The sequence below is a fragment of the Mycetomoellerius zeteki genome, unplaced genomic scaffold, assembly GCF_001594055.1.
Source record: "Mycetomoellerius zeteki isolate Tzet28-1 unplaced genomic scaffold, Tzet1.0 scaffold275, whole genome shotgun sequence".
Classification (NCBI taxonomy): Eukaryota; Metazoa; Arthropoda; class Insecta; order Hymenoptera; family Formicidae; genus Mycetomoellerius; species Mycetomoellerius zeteki.
This window is the reverse complement of record NW_017257255.1, coordinates 3,933-12,480: the sequence shown is the minus strand read 5'-3', so window position 1 is coordinate 12,480 and position 8,548 is coordinate 3,933.

Below are 8,548 nucleotides of genomic sequence, written 5' to 3'. Positions count from 1 at the left end.
AAGAAGTTTATTCTTCGCCTATTCAATCAGAGCAACATTTGAGAAATCGTATCGTAGCTGCAGCGAACAGAATATCGCAAGAACAGTGCCTGGCTGCTACAAGAGCCGTGTTTGACAGATGCAATGCTTGTATTGCTGCAAGAGGTGCACATTTCGAACAAAATCTTCATTAAAAAGTTTATAAATAAAATAATTAAAATAATAAATTAAATATATTTTTTTCTTTTTTCGTGATTTCCTGCGAAACAAAGCAAAAAGGAGCATATGTCTATAGGACTTTTTTTCTTAGTTTTTTACTCCTCTACACGCTCCCGAAGTTTTGCCATTTAATTTGGAAACACCCTGTATATACACACGTAAATTAATTAAGCTTATGATAGTTGATATTATGTGCCTTTCAACAAGCGACACAGTACAACACTGTGATCATCTCATCTTTGTTTAACATTAGCAAAGGATATGACGATTCATTGTGTCACACCGTGTCATCTGTGTTGCTTGTTGGAAGGCATACTCGTGAATAAAATAGAATCTAAAAACTCTTTTATATATATAATAATTACAAAAAAAGGGTAACTAAAAAGAGAGAGTTCGTTTTGTTCGCAATGACTAATAACCAAATGAAATGATTTCAAAGTAACGAACACATTCCGCGGAATTCGAATTAACGTCTCTATGACCTGTAATCCTTGGTTGTTAAACGTGATTGATAAGTGGCTTTTGTTATCATTTCCCGCGTATGCTTTCTCTCTCGTATTGTTCTTGTGTAACGATTTTAATCTCTGTTGACTTTAACATTTCGCTAATAGATAATCACATTTTCTGTTAGTTAATTTCCAATTTCATCCTTTTTTTAAAGCTACATTATTAGTGTGCTACAAAATGTTGGTTTATTATAATTCATAGTTCGTGTAATTTTGTACATTCATATCTTAATACTCTGTTTCCATTATAATTGACATAAAGAGTTTTAACAAAGAAATTATCACAAATGAAACAAGTAATGAAATATGTAGTTACAAATAGACTTGAAATAATAAATCGAATTACATGAGTTAAATAATACCTTGATGTAATAATAATTCATTCATTTTTATTTCAACATTCTATTTTGTACCAACAATCCTCATTTTATTAATCCCTTTATTACTGAATCATTTAAAGAAAAATTCAACAAAGATATTTTGCATGGAATAGAATACGAAAACGAGTTGTGACTGCACTACGTTTGTGGTTTGTAGTGTGCAGCACCTTCAAGGAAAGATGAGAAGTAATTATTGATTTTCTTCGTCCCGTGCTTGCATAAGTATCTGCAGCAGATAATCGCAAATCTACGAAGCTTCGTACAATTTAAAAAATATTCTATAAGTCGTATTATATAATTCAATCGAAAGACACTTTCTTATATGACTAAGTTCCTTAATGCATTATATAATAACACATAATAATCAAGATAATCAAAGAAAAGTACATGTACGTGATTTTATAAAAAATATTTCATGCGTAATTTTAAGAAACTCATCAATTTTTATTTTAGATGTGTTTGTTGTTTCAAATCGTGGTCCCCATAATTTTTGCCACTGAGTCGCGTGAGCACGTTAAGATCAAGAGAAAAGATGCATCGTACTTTTTAATGATTACTGCGTAGGTAATCAGTGTCATTTCGAGTTTCCTGCTTTTTACGGCACGAATGCAAACCACCTACTGCAAAATAATCGGATTATGAAACCTGCGCTTCTGTTATCAATGCCACTTGTGGTTTTGTGTCCTATTTCTGCAGTTTGTAATGTAACCAACGCATTTCAATACGCGACTTTTGCATGCATTGTTTATCACATTCGTTTATTTCAATAGAAAAACATATTGGAGCTTTTTAAATGCAAATTAAGTTATTTCTATTTTTCAAATATCTTTTTATGTCATTCGGAGATTGAAAGGCATGATTGAATTTACAAAAATGTTAAATAAATGTTAAATGTTTTCAAGCATAGTGAGAAACTGTAAAAATATAATATTATAATCACATTCTGTTAACTTTCATTTAGTGATCTAACGAAACAAATTTTGTTAACAAATTTATTAAAGTTAAAGTTAATAAATAAAAAAGCTGGTAAGTTATAAAAATGGTTAATTATATATTGTACACTTAAAGAAAAACATAGTGTAGTAGTGACAACTATTCAACTATATACTAAGTATATATACCATACTATGTAAAATTAATGTACGTAGAGAGTTAAATAAACTGTCTATTTTATATAAAATAATTTATTCAACTATGTACATCAGTTTACATATAAGTTTATATAGTTGTCACTTATATAATTACTATTACTATGTCTTTCTTCGAATATGATACATTAAACCTGCTGTTACTACTCAGTAGCTTAAATTGTTTCTGTGCGCGAAAGACGAAATGAGCGTTTAACGTAATCAAGAGACGTTAATTCGAGGCCGTTCTTATCGGCATTACGCAAATTCATGACTAGCAATGCTGTCATTTTCAGACTTATACATATAAGAACTGCCAGGACACTGACGAAGGAATCGTACTTGAAACGCAATATAACACTAACAATTTTTTTAATCCCTATAATATCAAATAAGCCCAAAATAATATAATAAATAAAACTACAGGAAAATAATATAATACACTAGCGGGGTATAAACAAATACGCAAATTCAATTATACTCAAGAATATTAAACTGAACATTAAACATAATTAAATATTAAAAATCGTATAAAAATTATGCGTATGAATAATAAGAATGTTTATACCGCAAGTACACATTTTCCATTAAACCGCAATTTTTTTTCTCATAACATGTATAATCAAGAAAATGATAAATTATTAAGAGCGTTTGGACAACTCGAGCACGTAACAATATATCCGCAATAGCTAAAGCTAGAGAGAGAAAGAGAGAAACGGATTACTAGCGACGAGAAAAAAGACACGACGAAACGTCTAGGTTGCGATGACGTCGATCGTCGACGCGCAGTTGCGATTCGTCGTCCGGTGATGTTAATTCATGCCCGACGGTGTGCGTGCAATTATTGTCATGTCGATATTTACCATTCAACGCGTTAATCCGCCGCAGAGGCGAGACGAGCCGAGAGGAGGGCAAAGCCGGCTTCGGACGGGCGGGCGGGTGTGTGTGACGTCACGTCACTTTCGGATTCACCCAAGCGCTGGCACGCCTGGCTATACGACGATGTGATGGCGCATCGTTCCCGAGCCCCGTTTTCCCGTTTCTGCGCGTTCGCGCCGATCCCGAGTCGTAACAATGATCCTCCGCGATGAGACGTCGTTTTGTGCGCGCACGAGATATCGCAGCCGACGAAACGTCACGCGACAGGATCGATGCGCCATCTTAAGAGCCGTCCGGACCGCAGCGGATCACGGAACGTGGAATAGAACAGGAATATTGGATACTACGGAATAGAACCGCCGGATGCGCGCGCGCAACCCCGCCAACTATAAAGGAAGCCGCCTCCCAACCCCGGTGCACCCCGATGCACTCTGACACGACCTTGGTTGAGCATTGCTCGGAGCTTAATTAACAATCTCGAACCGCCTCCTAATTTAATAGTTTCCGCTTCGTCATTCTTCGTTTTATAAACATGCATTTCACATAAAAACGTAATTCCCGTGATAGTTTCTATTTTTTTTCTTTTTCCGCTTTTTTGATTATTTTCGATTACTATATTTTAATGATATTTTAAGAAAATATGTAAAAAGTCAATTGAATATAACATTAATAAATTGTATTATATACATTCAATCTTATATACAATATGTAAAACCTGTTTTGGACAATCTATTCATCTATATTCAGACAATCTATTTATAGTTGGTTCTTATATTTAAGACCTTTTCAAGATGCTAATACGGCTTTGTGATTGACTTATGTTATCTTAAGATTTGTATTTAATAAGACGGTCTTAAATATAAGAATCGACTTTGAACTGACAACAGCTATAGAACCGTGTATTAGCGTTTTGAAACATTACCTAAGATCTTGAAATAAGTTATTATTTTAATATATATTTTATATTTTGATTCAATTATTTTCTGTAAAATACAAAATACTTATAAATAAAATATTGAATTGAATTATAAATAGAATTTGGAATTGTGATGCGAATCGTAGATTTAAAGTAGATTTAAAACAGATGCAAGAGAAAAGGGAAAACGGATGGTCGCAGTGGCATTAAAGGGAAGCTGAATTTAGAAAACAATGTGACGATTTGACCTTTCTGCGAATAAACCAATTCGATGGTTTATCGCATCACTGTACTGGTGTGAACAACAATACAATAAATATCTGTCATCAAGCTGGTAACGCAAAAGCGAATATAGGTAAAGTAGTGTAAACATAAACTTTAGCCAAATTTCAACGGCTGTCACTATATCTGTCACTATAATCATCAAATGTCGGATCGCGTCTTTCGAGAAATAAGATACTTCTTCCTTTGGACGACTCTGGTGACCGATACCAGAGGTAGGTTTGCGCGGCCAGTAACACAATGCAAAAAATTGATCTCACTTAATAAAAACTTTCAGAAATGATGCAACACCTGACTCAGAGCGGAAACACGTCCACCCCGGTCGAGGGATCTCTCAAGACTAAAACGCGATACCAATGGTGGAAAGATTATAAGGTGAAACATGATGTAAGAAGACAAGGTGTACCTACCATTCTCGAGGATGCGCAGTAGGAGAGTGAATCATGGCCAAAATTTGATTGGCTATTCCAATATGCCAGCGTTATTCTACGCAGGAAAGTGCACAGAGGCCAAAATTTTATCCGTTGTTTCCAGTATTACTATCGCCATTATGCGCAATGGTACACCTTGTATTCTTACATCATGAGGTGAAACATTGCGATAGCAATACTGGAAATAATCAATCAAATGTTACCTAATTCACTCTCCTATTGCACATCCACGGGAGTACTTCACCTTATATTCTTTCCACCATCATCATCTCAGTCCTATTTGCTCGTGGCCGAGCGTGGTGACTTCTCTCATATGCCTGTGATGCGCACGCTGGTTGTACAGTCATATGGCACCTACAGTTTAACGTCGATTTCGAACGACGAAATTTTTATTAGAGAAGTGTTCTTGGCAAAGATACTCTCGGTGATTTGCCATTGCCTTCCGAGAGGAGATACGAGCGTATGAAAATATTTTTGGTTCTGCTGAGAGTCGAACCCGGGATCTCTAGCACAGCATACCATGCGCTGTCTGCTGTAAAGGCCATGGCACATAAAAAAACTTAAGCTTAAGCAGTAAGCGAATCGACCAATCACAATAGAGACCGTAAGACCATAACGTAAGCAGTAGTGAATCCAACATGTTGATATCCTTACTGCTTAAGTCTTAATTTTTTTTTGTGCCATAGCCTTAAAGCTCTATATATCAAAGTAGCGCATAGGTCCTTCATGTTGGACCTACTAACCATACCCTATACCAATAATACTAAGCGTTTATTGGACTACAGACGACTAAATCGAAATAGCCAATAGGAAAGTTGTCGGCATTTCGGCTCAGATCAAAGGAATGCGCTACTTTGATATATAGAGCTTTAGTCTACTCTGCCACGCTCGCTCTCTCTTTCCACCATGCGCGATACTAAATTATTATATCATAACCGTGGAAATCCTCCAATTATGAAATAAGAATGAGAAGAAGAATAACGTTACGGGTTAGCGTATCAAGATCGGGATCAATAATGCCACCTATTGTGCACGACGTCGCATCGTATCTCGTGCGACGCCGAATCTCGCAAAATTGCCCCCTGTCGCGGAAGCTGAGCGCACGTAAACGCATGTTTGGAAGTAGCGCAAGGAAGTGACGCCTCCCGCTGCATCAACGGGATAACGCACCGTGGAAATCCACGTTTTCACGGCCGACGCTGGCTCTCCTTGGAAGTCGCGCGGATCCGATCGCTCGTTCGTGCGTGTCGAATAATTTTGCGCGCGAAGCGTTACATTTCTTTCCAAGTGCGCTGACATCGATAATTCGAGGTCGCCACGAGGTTGTATTTTCGTACGGTACCTCGCAGACGACAATACAGAATACGACGAATTCGTTTGCGTGTACCGCGGGTGAGAGGGAAATGCCACGGCGACGCGTATTTTTTTTTCTTTTTCGTCGTCTAACCCCCCCCCCCCCCCCCAGTGGAAAAATAACTCTTCTCGTCAGGTAGCAGATTAACATTTTTCATATTTGACGCTAATTTAACTGCTATTTCTAGCTCTTTCTAAAATGGCAAATAAAAAGAAAAATAGTACTTGCTAATGAATATAAACGAAGTTACGATATGCGCTTAAAGAATTATGAGAGTCGAGCAAAAAATTTTGTAATATATCTTAATTTGCAAAGATTTATACTAATTGTGAAATACAATTACTTGTGGGGGGGGGGGGGCAAAATCAAAAGGAAGATATTTGTAAACGTTATTCTGCATTAATGTATCTTCGCGCTAAAATCAATTTTCTGATACATTTTTACATTTTTATTGACATACTATTAGAAATATCTCAAATTAGGTGAAATCATGTTTTAAAGAGGTATTTAAGATATTCCAGCGGCAAAATAAAGGTAAATCAACTTCTCGGCTACGCAAGATCGCACACTACAATTAAGATGCCAAGCGACAGGTGTCAAGGAACTCGCACTACACGATTCGCGTGCAAAATGCCATGTAAGAAGTTAATTGTGAGAAGAGATAAAAAGATAGACGGGCATAAATGTACGATACGAGTTCACGAATTTCCCATGACCAGAGAACCGGAAAGGTGATGAGTAAAGATATGATAATGCTTTGTTAACTGTAAACTTTTGTTAGCTGCACCCCTATTAGACGCGATATAAAATGTCGTTGATGCGAGCGGTCTAGTTTTACCGCTCCCTAATTGACGTAATTGAAATAATTGCGTAATTGAAACAATATGCGTTGCTATGTAGTGATTAAAACCACAGTAAAGTCAGTAAGCCCTATTTTTGCAAAAAAGTATCTTCCATGAAATTATCATCCGTTTCACTGTCGTAAATAAATATGAAGATCATTTTTGCATATTCACAAATAAAAAATAAAATTAACAAAATTCTATTGGTTTAAATTTATCTTTAAAGTACATATTAAAACCTTGCAAAAAAAGGAGTTTTAAAAGTGCTAATAACATGATTATTGAATCAATTTATGTATTTTAAAGTTAATCCGTTACTGTATTGTCACATAGGTAAAAATCTAGAAAACATCTGTCTCTATAAAACAAGTATCATATAAAGTGCCGTTAAAATTGCTCGACTGCAATCACGTGAGGATCTCTTCCTCGGCCTTTCATCCTTAACGAATGATATCCTACGTTGTGTTGCGATATCCTTTATAGCCATTTACCATATAGGAAAACACCGTTATCTGTATCATGCATCTCGATTACTCGCGGTTTCTTTATCACATGCGCCGTGAAATCACCGCTCTCGACGATCCCAAATGATCCACGCCTGCTTGTGCTCAATCTTCTCCAGGTTCTTGCAATAAGCGACCGTTTGTTCTCGTAGCAACATTAACAGCAATCCTCCCGATATCTCGGGCATCTTGCAGAAGCGGCACAGAATTTGTGCCCCGTAATCTTCACGATTGCGCGTATCCTTGCGATCACCGGTATATTATGAATTGTAAAGCACACGTTGTTCGTCTGTCGTTCGGATGTCGCTCTAGGATATCTGTGCGATCCAGGACACCGTAAGGCCCCACCTCACATGCGGCGTAAGCCGCATACTGATTCAAGAATTGATTAATGAGTTATGTTCTCTGACGTTCACCTTCACGCGCTAAGATCAAGGATGAAATAATCGCGTAATATTCAACAATCGGATATTAATTTTAATTAATAGGCAGTAATACACTGTTAAATTACGAATAATGATTAATTATGAATTATGATTAATCAAACTGATTCACATATCATGATATAAATTTTGTAATGATACTTTGCACCCCTTGTCGATAAAATACACATCCTTTTAACTACATCTCTATTTACATTTATAAAAATTTTTTTAGATAATCTTTTTTCGACTTTTTTAGACTTTTAATCTTATAATTAGTTCCAATTACACGGTATTGTTCGTACATGTTGTGCTAAGGAGGCGACTACTTTTTTTATGGTACATATAAACTGATCTTTCATATTAAACAGATATTATCGTCAAGTGTCAGCTCTAAAAAAATAATTAATACTTTAATTTCTTTTTGTTTTTTATATAAAGTCGAAAGCCGTCTCCTTCATTTTTGTATCATTAATTAAATAACATAATAGCGGGAGAAGGAAAAGCCCAATATTATGAAACATATGTCTTTTAGGTATAAAAACTTCAACTTGGATATAACATTAATAATAATTTTTTTAATGTATCAAGAAACGTGGTAACATCTCGACCATTTTATCGATATGTATATATATATATATATATATATATATGTATAAGTATATCTTGTCGTGAGCGAAACGCTACAACGTATCCTTGAGAGAAATA